At 45.5% G+C, this 12,777-nt stretch overlaps 1 protein-coding gene across 4 annotated transcripts in view; it reads left to right on the top strand.

Moving 5' to 3' along the window:
• Positions 1-12,777, top strand: part of STON2 (stonin 2) — a 164,636-nt gene that overhangs the window by 95,103 nt on the left and 56,756 nt on the right. The gene's annotated exons all lie outside the window — the stretch shown is intronic.

The raw sequence follows: 12,777 nt of genomic DNA, 5'->3' as shown, positions 1-12,777 counted from the left end.
ACTTTCTAAAGGCCAGGGAGCAAACCTGCACTGTTTCTTTTTTCTTTCTTTTTTTCATATTGGCCCTTCCCACACACACAGAACTGGCAGGCAGGCAGGCAAACAGCCTTGGGTCCTGCTCAAGCATGCAAAGGGCATATACCTCCCAACAGTTGTTTGGGTCTGTGCCTGTGTCTCTACTTCCCCTCATCCGTCTCTCTCTCTCTCTCTCTCTCTCTCTCTCTCTCTCTCTCTCTCTCTCTCTCACTCTCTCTCTCACACACACACACACACACACACACATTCGTACACCCCAACTAAAGGCAGAACTGACCTGAAATACTCTGCTTCTAAAGGTAGGTGTCAGGAGAAGAAGGGCAATTTCCTTCATTCATTTGGCTTCCTTTTTTGTTTGTTTCTTTGTTTTTCCCATTGGAAAAACAAAGGTTTTGTTGGAGGATTGGTTTCCTTTCCTCTATTTATTTATTTATTTGGGGGTGGGGACACTTCTCAGCCATCTCAAAACGAAATGTCTTTTCCTTGGAGGTCTGTTCAAACTTGTAACCTGATAGAGTGATCTTGGAACCTAGTTTTAACAATACCTTAAGAGGAAGGTTGTGGAGGTAAAGGAGTAAGATTTACCCTTTGACCTCAAATGAGAATGTCAGGAGCTTTCAACATAGGCTTTAGAGAAGGAAATGTGCTAGAAATTGTCCATTCCAGGCTCTAGTCACCTCCAACTAAGTGAAATGCTACTGAAATGTTTAGCTTGATCCCAGACAAAAAGCAGTAGTAATTTGTCTCTGAAAAGTTCGTTTTATTAAACTGAGGTTTAGGGTTTGCTGAAGCTAAGGAATTATTATTATTTTAAAATTTAGGGTGACATGAGACAGAAATAGGATCAGAAGCAGCTGAGGCAAATAGAGATTGTATTGTAGCATCTGAGGGGGAAATTGAATGTTGAATAGATTTGCAAAGGGTCCTTTGTGGGAAGGGTCCCAAGGACACAAAGAAGAAGAGGTTGGGAGCAGGTTTTTCTGTAGGTTGAGCCAGGCCAAAAGTTTCTCAGTGGAATTGCAGTGGGTGAGAGAAGAATTCAGATCAATCAAGTGTGGCATTGTTAACAGTCAAATATTTATTCTAAACATTACAAACAAGAAGTTGATTGCCTCTGTGGGTGAAGAAGTCATATTGCTGACCTAGATTTACCAGTTTCAGGAACCAAACTTCAGGACCCAGCTTCTGAAGTCATTTCAAGAGAGATTCTCTAAGGAACACAAACCGGTATCCTGAGTGGATTGTAGAGAGATTAATTTGATACTGTTTGTTTTTTACAGCCTGTTATTTTTAAACAGCCATGTGAATTGCATCTTGATTACTTCAGTGTGAGGAGTCTGTGCCCAGTGAATTTAGTGAAAAATGATGTAAGAAATCAACATGGAAATTATCACAACTGGGAGCAAATGTCAGTTTGACACAGTTATCTCTAGCTTCCTCTTTCCTAACAAACAGGGGACAACTCTGATATTTTATTGGAACTGATATTTTATTGGAACTCAGAGGGTCAGAGAAGTCCTGCCTTTTGCTTGATACTACTGATCTTAAGTGCCAATCTTTAATTCTTGGGTTAGGGATAAAAGAGGAGGAAAGAGGATTGAGAAGGGCTTGAAAAACTAATGGGTCATACCAATTTGGAGGGCTTTTCTGTCCTGATTTTAGGATTATCAAATTTTGTTAGAGATGAGGAATGAGTAAAGCTGGAGTTTCAGCCCAAAAAGCTGTGTGGGTAAAAACAATGGCTTTATCCCATCAGCTGGGAAATCCATGGGTCATAAAATGGCCCCATTTTTACCATGGAAGTGGCACCAATGGTGCCAGTTGAGAGGGCACAACCTCAATTTGTGCTCCTAAGGTATTCAAGATGTTGTTAAGGGGAAATCCTTCTTCTCCCTCTCCCCCCCTCCTCCTGCTTTTCATTGTTCCTAGGATGGAAATGATTTCTTTTTGGCATCTTCAGCTAATTAGTTACAAATGGAAATGAACACTTGATGGTGCTTGCTGAAATAGTAATATCTAATATACTAGGTTATATTTTAAGCAGGATCTTTCTACTTTTCTTTTCCCCAAATTCATACTCTTAAATGCCCTAAAGACTCATGAATGTGACTTTGTTTATTGTAGGCAGTCTCAGTCTATTGGTGGCCACTTATGTAGATTTACAAACTTCTTTTTCCTTCCTCTAATGTTCTGGGATTGCCAAATCCCTGCTTGAATCATTGTATATTTTGTGGGCTAGGTTGACTTATCTTGATGTAGTTGCATTATTGTGCCTTAGTTTGTTTTAGGAGTTTGAAGTCTTTTAAAAATGATTTTACAATTGGATTAGAGGTTGTTACTTTAGTAAATAATAATCTCATCTTCATCCTAATTTAAATTGCTAATCCACTGAGCAGATATTTTGCTTGAATTTATATTCTATAAGATACCAAACATACTGTTCAATAAATAATTAGTTTCATAGTTTGCTACATATTGGAGAGCAAGGTTAACTATGATAATAATGATAATTGTGGTATTTAAATGCTTACTATGTGTCAGGAATTTCCTAAGCACTAAGGTAGGTGGTATACAATCAGATCAGACACCTTCTCTGCCCTACATGAGACTTGCAGTTCAAAGGGGAGGAAGAAAAGGACTTTGAACCCCAATACAGGTAAGGAACTGAGGCACTGAAAACTAAAGTGACTTTTAATGGTATTTGTAAAGAGTATATTATGTGTGAGGCACTATATTAAGGTGCTAGGGTAGATACAAGGTAATCAGGTTGGACACAGGGGGGCTCACAGTCTAAATCACCATTTTACAGATGAAGTAACTGAGACACAGAGAAGTTAAGTGATTTGCCCAAGGTCTCACAGATGACAGTTGGTGGAGCCACTTGCTCTCAGGGGAGCCTTTCCTATTCCCCCAGTCTCTCATTTCCTTACATGGGCCGGCTGGACCAAACCACATAGAACCACCCCCCAACACACAAACACAAGCACCTCCCCACTTTTTCCATTCTTCATAGTTATATGTGAAGGACATGATTGATGGGCTGAGGTTAAACAGTCAAGATAAACTATATGTGGGGAATATGCCATGTTAGAGAGAACTCAGTTGCCAAATCTAGGTAAACTGATATTTTATTGGAACTCAGAGGGACAGAGAAGTCCTGCAACAAGGTGCTTCCAAGAAAAAGTCAGGAATAATGGAAACAGCTGCTAATAAATCCAAGTGGAAGTGGTTTCTTCTGGACCTCTGCTTTGGTGTCAGGTTTTTGTTGTTTGTTTTTTGTGCTATTTGTTAAGCACATACTATGTGTCAAGAATAATTCTAAGCACTGGGGTACAAGTTAATTAGATTGGACAAAGTCCCAGTCCTGCATGAGGCTTACAGTCTAAGTAGGAGGGAGAACAGGAGAATTGAGACACAGAGAAATTAAGTGACTTGCCCAAGGCCACACAGCAAGCATTTGGCAGAGCTGAGCTTAGAACCCAGGTCCTCTGATTCCCAAGCTCGTGCTTTTTCTGTAGGCCGTGCTGCTTCTCTTCAGCTGGATCAGGGGTGAGAGGGAATTCCTAGGGGGAAAAGTAAAATTTTTTTGTACGTGGATAAACAATGAAATTCTAGTCCAGTGGAAAATTGGGTCACCCCCGGTGACTCCAAGGTAGAAGAGATATTTTCCTTAAATACTAAAACACTCTTTGATTAGGTCACATTTATACTCCCAGTGGACATACAATTCCCATTAAGTCAGGGGGCATCATCTAGTTCAACAGCTGCTTTCTAACCTGGCAAATCTCTGCAGTTGCCGAAACCTGTTTATGGGACCTTGACTCTGGTTGGGTAACTTCATAAATAAAAAGAATAATTGTGGCATTGGTTAAGTGCCTACCTACTATGTGCCTTATACTGATTGATTGATGGTTGCAGTAGGTGCAAGATAATTAGATTGGAGGTGGTCCCTCTTCCTCATTGGGCTCACAGTCTAAGAGGGAGAGAAAACAGGTGATGAATTCCCATTTCACAGGTGAGGAAACTGGGCACAGAGTAATGAAGTGACTTGCTAGAGGTCACCACCATATTAATGGAGTCAGGATTTGAACCCAAGTCCTCTGCCTCTCAGGCCGATACACTTTGTACTAGGCCATACTGATTCTCAACTTCATGAGTTGGGTATGCCTTTCCAAAGAGGGTGGTCAAAAAGTTTTGCTGGATGCGGGTTGATCAGGGTTTGTGGCAGAAGGATCATCTCTGAAAATGTCTGCCTTCTCCCCATGTAGCAAGGGAACCACAAGTCTTTAGCACCAGCCAGAGGCCTGGTACTGGCTGGGGAAGGACCTGAGTCTCCCATGGTTTAGAGGAAGGGAGGGGATGAGGTGGAAGAAATGGAAGGGAAGAAAAAGAGGGAAAGAGGGAGGGAGGGAAGGAAAGGAAGGGGAGGAAGGGTAAAGCCAATACTTCCTCTAGACTGTAAGCTAATGGTGAGCAGGAAACATGTTTACCATCTCTGTTGTACTCTTCTCTCTCAAGCACTTAGTACAGTGCTCTGCACACAGTAAGCACCCAATAAGGACCACTGGTTGATTCCATACAGCCCTATCCACCATGACTGGGATTTCCAGCCACCCCCACCCCACTCCCAGTCAGTCAAGGGGGCTTCAGTTGGTGCCTGAATTTATCTGGCCCCTTGGGCAGTCATTGCTTCTCTTTAGGCTGCCAATCTCAGGTGGGGGAAAACTGGTTTCAAATCAGTCAGGACTTTGCTGGAGCTTCCCTCATATTCTAAACAAATTTTAACTGACCTCCAAGCATATTAATAGGATGGCAAATAAATTAGCTAATTTCCTTCCAGTCCCTCTGCTCCCTTGTATTTGTATGCAATGACCAGAGACTTACCCTTCAGATTGGAGAATGAAGTTCTGAAAATGCCATTGTTTAGAGACCAAGCCCCAAAGGCACATACTATTTCCCTTCCATTCAGGTTCCTGTTAATGAACATAGAATGCTTTATTTATTTCAGAGTATTTCTAAATTATTTAATTAGTCCTTCCTATCCTCTTAAATTTATGATGGAGGTCAACTTCAGGATGCCTAGTAATTTATGGATGAGGAAACTGAGGCACAGAAATTAAGTAGCAGTATGGCTTAGTGGATAGAGCATGGGCTTGGAAGACTGAAGGACCTGAGTTCTAATCCCAGTTCTGCCACTTGTCTGCTCTGTGACCTTGGCAAGTCACTTCACTTCTCTGTGTCTCAGTTATCACATCTGTAAAATGGGATGAAGTCTGTGAGCCCCATGTGGGACACAGACTGTGTCCAACCCAATTTGCCCACACTTAGTACAGTACCAGGCATATAGTAAGCACTTAACAAATATCACAATTATTAAATAATTTGCCTGAGGTGAAACAACCCATGGCAAACAGAGATGGGCTTTTCAAGTCCTGTAATCTCTAGGTGTTGCTTAGCTCCCTGCCTCATGCTGTGTCACTTGATTTCATAATGAGTTCATGTCAGGTGTTTATTCCATGCTTCATTATTTTTCTGTTATTTGGGTCAGGCCCTAAAATGAACCAGGATATACCGACAGTTGTCCAGAAGAGCACTCCATCAAGCCATGTACTAAGCACTTGGGAGAGTCGAATATAACAGAGTTGGTAAACATGTAGCAGTATGTGACCTTACAGTCTAATGGGGGATACAGACATGAATACAAATAAATTATGTATATGTATATTAGTGCTGTGGAGCTGAGGGTAGGGTGGTTATCAAGTGCTTAAAGGGAACATTCATTCATTCAATTGTATTTACTGAGCGCTTACTGTGTGCAGAGCACTGTACTGAGTGCTTGGAATGTACAATTCGGCAACAGATAGAGGCAATCCATGCCCGACAACGGGCTCACAGTCCAAATGAGGGAGACAGACAACAAAATAAAACAAATAGTCAGGCAATCCGAGTGCAAGAGCATCACAGAAGGGAGAGGGAGTAGAGGAAATGAGGGCTTAGTTGGAGAAGGCCTCTTGGAGGAGATGGGATTTTAATAAGACTGTGAAAGTGGGGAGGGCGATTGTCGTATGTGAAGGAGGAGGGTATTAAAGGCTAGAGCCAGGATGGGAGCAAGAGATCGGTGGTGAGAAAGACAAGATGGAGGTACATTGAGTAGTTTGGCATTGGAGGAGTGAAGTGGGAGGACTACATCGTTGTAAGAAATCAGTGAGCTAAAGTAGGAGAGGGAGAGCTGATTGAGTGCCTTAAAACCAAAGGTAAGGAGATTCTATCTGATGCGGAGGAGAGTGGGCATTTCACTCGAGGAGAGGGGAGATATGGACTGCACTTTTTGTTAGAAAAATGATAGCGATAGTAGCTTGAGAGAAATCTCCAGGTTTCTAGGTAGAGTATTGAGCCACACTTCCTGGTGTTTGCCCACTCTTGCTTTTCAGAAGAAAATCAAACACTCCCTCCCTCCGTTCCCAACCCACAATGTCTGTCATTTCCCGATGCAGACACTGAGAGCCTAGCTTGTTGGCAGCCAATTTCTGTGAACTGTCAATAATAAACTAAGCTCGGCGGGGGTGGAAATATTAATCACCTTGTACCAGCACGGAGGGTGGGGCCAAGGGATTTAAAGGTACTGCTCTTGTGGAGCTCATGTTGGGGGCCAAAGAATTTTTAAAGGTGCTATTCCTGGGGGTCTCAGCCTGGGGTACATGGCCTGCTGGCGCAGAGAGTGGGAGCAGCAGGATTGAGGACTTGCCCCCTCCCCCACACCAACCCCCATACTAGAGTGTCCCCACCCCGTGGCCCCATTTGAGCTGTGTCTGCTCAATGGGGGAACCATTAGCACTGCTAGAAGTAATAATAATTGTGGGATTTGTTTTTTGGGTTTTTTTAGGGTATTTGTCCATCAGTTAGTTGTACTTATTTAGTGCTTACTGTTTGCAGAGCACTGTACTAAATACTTGGGAGTGTATGACAATATACCAGGCATATTCCCTTGCTAAGTGTCAAACACTGTTCTAAGTGCTGAGGTAGATACCAGTCAGTTAGGTTGGAAAATTCCTATCACCCATGGGGCTCACAATCTAAGAAGGAGAGAGAACATGAGCACTGAGGCACAGAGAAGTTTAGTGACTTGCCCAAGGTCACACAGCAAGCATTTGGCAGAGCCAGGATTAGAATCTAGGTCCTGTGACTCCCTAGCCCATACTTTTTGAACTAAGCCATGCTGCTTCTCTTGTTAAACACATACTATGTGCTTAGCATTTTGCTAAGAACTGAGCTGGGTATAATTCAATAAGATAATAATAGTAATGATAGTATTTTTTAAGTGTTATATTGTGTTTGTACATGCCAAGCCCTGTTCTAAGCACTGGGGGACTTACAAGGTAATCAGGTTGTCCCACGTGGGGTTCACACTCCCATTTTACAGATGAGGTAACTGTGGCACAGAGAAGTTAAGTGATTTGCCCAGTCACACAACTGACAAGTGGCAGAGTCAGGATTAGAACCCATGACCTCTGACTCCCAAGCCAATGCTCTTTCCATTGAGCCACTCAGGGACATAGTCCCTGTCCCACATGGGGCTCACAGTTGTAGGGGAAAGGAGAACAGATATTTAGTTCCCATTTGATAGATGAGGCAACTTGGACACAGAGTCAATCAATTGTATTTATCAAGTGCTTACTGTGAGCAGAGCACTGTACTAAGCACTTGGGAAAGTACAGTAGAACAATAAACATATACATTCCCTGCCCATAGTAAGCATAGAAATGAAGTCACTTGCCCAAGGTAACACAACAGGTGAGTGAAGGAGCAGGGATTAGAACCCAATTCTCCTGACTCTCTGTCTCGTGCTCTTTCCCGAAGGCCATGCTGCTGGTGGCCGATTGGCTGGTTGGCACACCACAATTGGAGCTCTGCTCCATGACCCTGAGCTGGAGATGGAGCTGGTGCTGCCTTATGGCCAAGTTTGCTCTCGTGAGGGACACTATACCCATAGTGGGGCAGCCCAGGCCCTGTCCCATTGTGAAGTCTCTGGTCAAGGCTGCTTTGTGACAGGACCAAAAAGAAGTGACTGCTCTGAAACAATCAAAGCCGGGATGGGAGCACCGGGACTTAGATATTTTACCTGTGCTTCTTTGGACTCTTCTTCTGTACTTTCTTCCCTGATATCTGGCAACTATCTGGGACTAGTGATCCCTAGGTCATGTCAACACTAGACCATAAGCATTACTGAAGGAACATCTCCTCCAAGAGGCCTTACCTGACTAAACCCTCATTTCCTTTTCCCCTACTCCCTTCTACGTCGCCCTGGTTTGTTTCCCTTATTTACCCTGACCCTAGCCCCACAGCACTTATGTACATATCTGTAATTATTGTCTGTCTAAAATGTAAGTTTGTTGTGCGCAGGGAATGTGTTTGTTATATTGTACTCTCCCAAGCTCTTAGTACAGTGATTGGCACACAGTAAGTGCTTAATAAATATGATAGATTGATCAAAGTGCTGAGCATCAGTGAATCAGTCAGTGGTATTTATTGAGTGCTTACTGTGTGCAGAGCACTGTACTAAGCTTTTGGGAGAGAACAATATAACATTATAACAGAGTTGGTAGACATGTTCCCTGCCCACAATGAGCTTACAATCAAGTGAGTGGTACAGATGCTAATATTAATTATGGATATGTACATAAATGCTGTGGGGCTGATTGAGGATTGAATAAAGGGTTCAAATCCAAGTGTAAAAGGATTGCAGAAGGGAATAGGAGAAGAGGAAATGATGGCTTAGTCAGGGAAAGCCTCTTGGAGGAGATGTGATTTTAATAAGGCTTTGAAAGTGGAGCGAGTAATCATCATGGATGAATGAATATTCATAAAAGCATACTTGCTCAAGTAAAACATACATGCTCAAGATGGTTGTTGGATTGATTCAACTCAGGATGTTGGGGATTATTCAGGGAAGTCTTATTGAAAGAGGTGGATTTTTTAGGAGGGCTTTGAAGATGAGAGGTTCAGGTCAGGAAGATTTGGAAGATTTGACACCTCTAAGTGTCCTAAGAAGATTATTAATCACTGTAACCTGTGAAGTGGTTTTTCATTTTCTCTTTCCACTGAAAATTTAGTATTGTGATCAGCTCCAGCTTATGCCTGCCATCAAAGCCTTGCTCTTTCCAAGCTTTTAAGGAGAATTCTCTCCATCTCCAATGTTCCTGTGCTAGTGAAGGGACAAGGACCATGAAGGGCTAATATTCATCCGCTTGCAGGAGCTGTGAGTTGGACACAGTTATAAGGGATTTGAATAGAGATAGTGGCAGTTCAGTTATGTGTCGATGCATCACATTCCCTCTGCTACTATAGCAACAGGTTGAACATTCTGCCTGCGTGTAGCCACCCCCGTTCTAAAATGCCTGGCATGCAGACGGCTTCATTGTCTGTGAGACAACTGTCTTTTCTATGAACTTTCAACATAGCTTCTTCACAGAGACAAAAGGATCGACACAAAGTCAGAGCTTAGCCTTGTGGAATGGCTTAGAAAGAGAGGGAGAGAGAGAGATACAGAGAAGGAGAGGGAGTGCATGTCTTACTTTTTTTATGGTATTTGTTAAGTGTTTACTATGTGCCAGTCACTGTATAAAACACTGGGGTAGATATGCGATAATCGAGGTGGACACAGTTTTTGTCCCACTTAGGCCTCACAGTCTTAATCCTAGTTTTACAGATAAGGTATCTGAGGCACTAAGAAGTTAAGTGACTTGCCCAAGGTCACAGAGCATACCAGTGGCAGAGCCGGAGTTAGAACCCAGGTCCTCTAACTTCCAGGCCTGTGGTATTTCCACTAGGCCCCATTGCTGCTTTATTTTCACTGAAGGAGAAGGAGCCATGGGCATTTTTAAGCCTCTGCCTCTGGATGAGTGTGAGAGGAATCCTAGCTTTATGCTAAGTCTCCAGTGCCCCTCTAGGCTTCTCTTGCTATTTTTAAGGAGTTCGTGTTCCTGAGAAACCCTCTGCCAGTTCTCCAGACTGACGTTCTGTCAGTTCTTCAGATCCAGGGCTGTTATTGTTAAATGTGTTGTGCTTGACCAGTTTGAAGTCTTTGCAGACTGATCCCTCATTTCCTCCCACTCCTCTTCACCCTAGCTCTTGCATTTGCACCCTTTATTCATTCATTCATTCATTCAATAGTATTTATTGAGCGCTTACTATGTGCAGAGCACTGTACTAAGCGCTTGGGATGAACAAGTCGGCAACAGATAGAGACAGTCCCTGCCGTTTGACGGGCTTACAGTCTAATCGGGGGAGACGGACAGACAAGAACAATGGCACTAAACAGCGTCAAGGGGAAGAACATCTCGTAAAAACAATGGCAACTAAATAGAATCAAGGTGATGTACAATTCATTAACAAAATAAATAGGGTAACGAAAATATATACAGTTGAGCGGACGGGTACAGTGCTGTGGGGATGGGAAGGGAGAGGTGGAGGAGCAGAGGGAAAAGGGGAAAATGAGGCTTTAGCTGCGGAGAGGTAAAGGGGGGATGGCAGAGGGAGTAGAGGGGGAAGAGGAGCTCAGTCTGGGAAGGCCTCTTGGAGGAGGTGATTTTTAAGTAAGGTTTTGAAGAGGGAAAGAGAATCAGTTTGGCGGAGGTGAGGAGGGAGGGCGTTCCAGGACCGCGGGAGGACGTGACCCAGGGGTCGACGGCGGGATAGGCGAGACCGAGGGACGGCGAGGAGGTGGGCGGCAGAGGAGCGGAGCGTGCGGGGTGGGCGGTAGAAAGAGAGAAGGGAGGAGAGGTAGGAAGGGGCAAGGTGATGGAGAGCCTTGAAGCCTAGAGTGAGGAGTTTTTGTTTGGAGCGGAGGTCGATAGGCAACCACTGGAGTTGTTTAAGAAGGGGAGTGACATGCCCAGATCGTTTCTGCAGGAAGATGAGCCGGGCAGCGGAGTGAAGAATAGACCGGAGCGGGGCGAGAGAGGAGGAAGGGAGGTCAGAGAGAAGGCTGACACAGTAGTCTAGCCGGGATATAACGAGAGCCCGTAATAGTAAGGTAGCCGTTTGGGTGGAGAGGAAAGGGCGGATCTTGGCGATATTGTAGAGGTGAAACCGGCAGGTCTTGGTAACGGATAGGATGTGTGGGGTGAACGAGAGGGACGAGTCAAGGATGACACCGAGATTGCGGGCCTGCGGGACGGGAAGGATGGTCGTGCCATCCACGGTGATGGAGAAGTCTGGGAGCGGACCGGGCTTGGGAGGGAAGATGAGGAGCTCAGTCTTGCTCATGTTGAGTTTTAGGTGGCGGGCAGACATCCAGGTGGAGACGTCCCGGAGGCAGGAGGAGATGCGAGCCTGAAGGGAGGGGGAGAGGACAGGGGCGGAGATGTAGATCTGCGTGTCATCTGCGTAGAGATGGTAGTCAAAGCCGTGAGAGCGAATGAGTTCACCGAGGGAGTGAGTGTAAATGGAGAACAGAAGAGGGCCAAGAACTGACCCTTGAGGAACTCCAACAGTTAAAGGATGGGAGGGGGAGGAGGCTCCAGCGTAGGAGACCGAGAATGACTGGCCAGAGAGGTAAGAGGAGAACCAGGAGAGGACAGAGTCCGTGAAGCCAAGGTGAGATAAGGTACGGAGGAGGAGGGGATGGTCGACAGTGTCAAAGGCAGCAGAGAGGTCAAGGAGGATCAGAATGGAGTAGGAGCCATTGGATTTGGCAAGAAGGAGGTCATGGGTGACCTTAGAGAGAGCAGTCTCGGTAGAGTGGAGGGGACGGAAGCCAGATTGGAGGGGGTCTAGGAGAGAATGGGAGTTAAGGAATTCTAGGCATCGATTGTAGACGACTCGTTCTAAGATTTTGGAAAGGAAGGGTAGTAGGGAGATAGGACGATAACTGGAGGGGGAAGTGGGGTCAAGAGCGGGTTTTTTTAGGATGGGGGAGACGTGGGCGTGTTTGAAGGCAGAGGGGAAGGAGCCCTTGGAGATTGAGTGATTAAAAATAGAAGTTAAGGAAGGGAGGAGGGCAGGGGCGATGGTTTTAAGAAGGTGAGAGGGAATGGGGTCCGAGGCGCAGGTGGAGGGGGTGGCACTTGCGAGGAGGGAGGAGATCTCCTCTGAGGATACTGCAGGGAAGGATGGGAAAGTAGGGGAGGGGGTTGTTGGGGGGGAGGGGAGAGGCGGAGGGGTGACTTTGGGGAGCTCAGACCTGATCGTGTTGATTTTCGTGAGGAAATAGGTGGCCAGATCATTAGGGGTGAGAGATGGGGAGGGGGAGGAACAGGGGGCCTAAGGAGAGAGTTAAAGGTCCGGAACAATCGGCGGGGGTGACGGGCATGGGTGTCGATGAGGGAGGAGAAGAAGCTTTGCCTGGCGGAGGAGAGGGCAGAGTTAAGGCAGGAAAGGATAAATTTGAAGTGTGTGAGGTCGGCTTGGTGCTTGGACTTTCGCCAGCGGCGCTCAGCAGCTCGAGCATAGGAGCGTAGGAGGCGGACGGAGGAGGTGATCCAGGGCTGTGGGTTAGTGGCGCGAGAGCGGCGGAGGGAAAGGGGGGCGAGAGAGTCGAGATGAGTAGTGAGGGTGGAGTTGAGAGCGGAGACCTGATCGTCGAGAGTGGGAAGAGAGGACAGGGCGGCAAGGTGAGGCGAGATGCTATTGGAAAGACGGATGGGATCGAGAGAGCGGAGGTCTCTGTGGGGCAGTAGCGAAGATTTGCAGGGGGAGGGAGTGTGAGAGATGAGGCAGGTGAGAAGGTTATGGTCCGAGAGA

Source organism: Ornithorhynchus anatinus, chromosome 1 (genome assembly GCF_004115215.2).
Source record: "Ornithorhynchus anatinus isolate Pmale09 chromosome 1, mOrnAna1.pri.v4, whole genome shotgun sequence".
Lineage (NCBI taxonomy): Eukaryota > Metazoa > Chordata > Mammalia > Monotremata > Ornithorhynchidae > Ornithorhynchus > Ornithorhynchus anatinus.
Note: the sequence above shows the minus strand (reverse complement) of the source record. Positions and strands in the feature narration are given on the sequence as shown.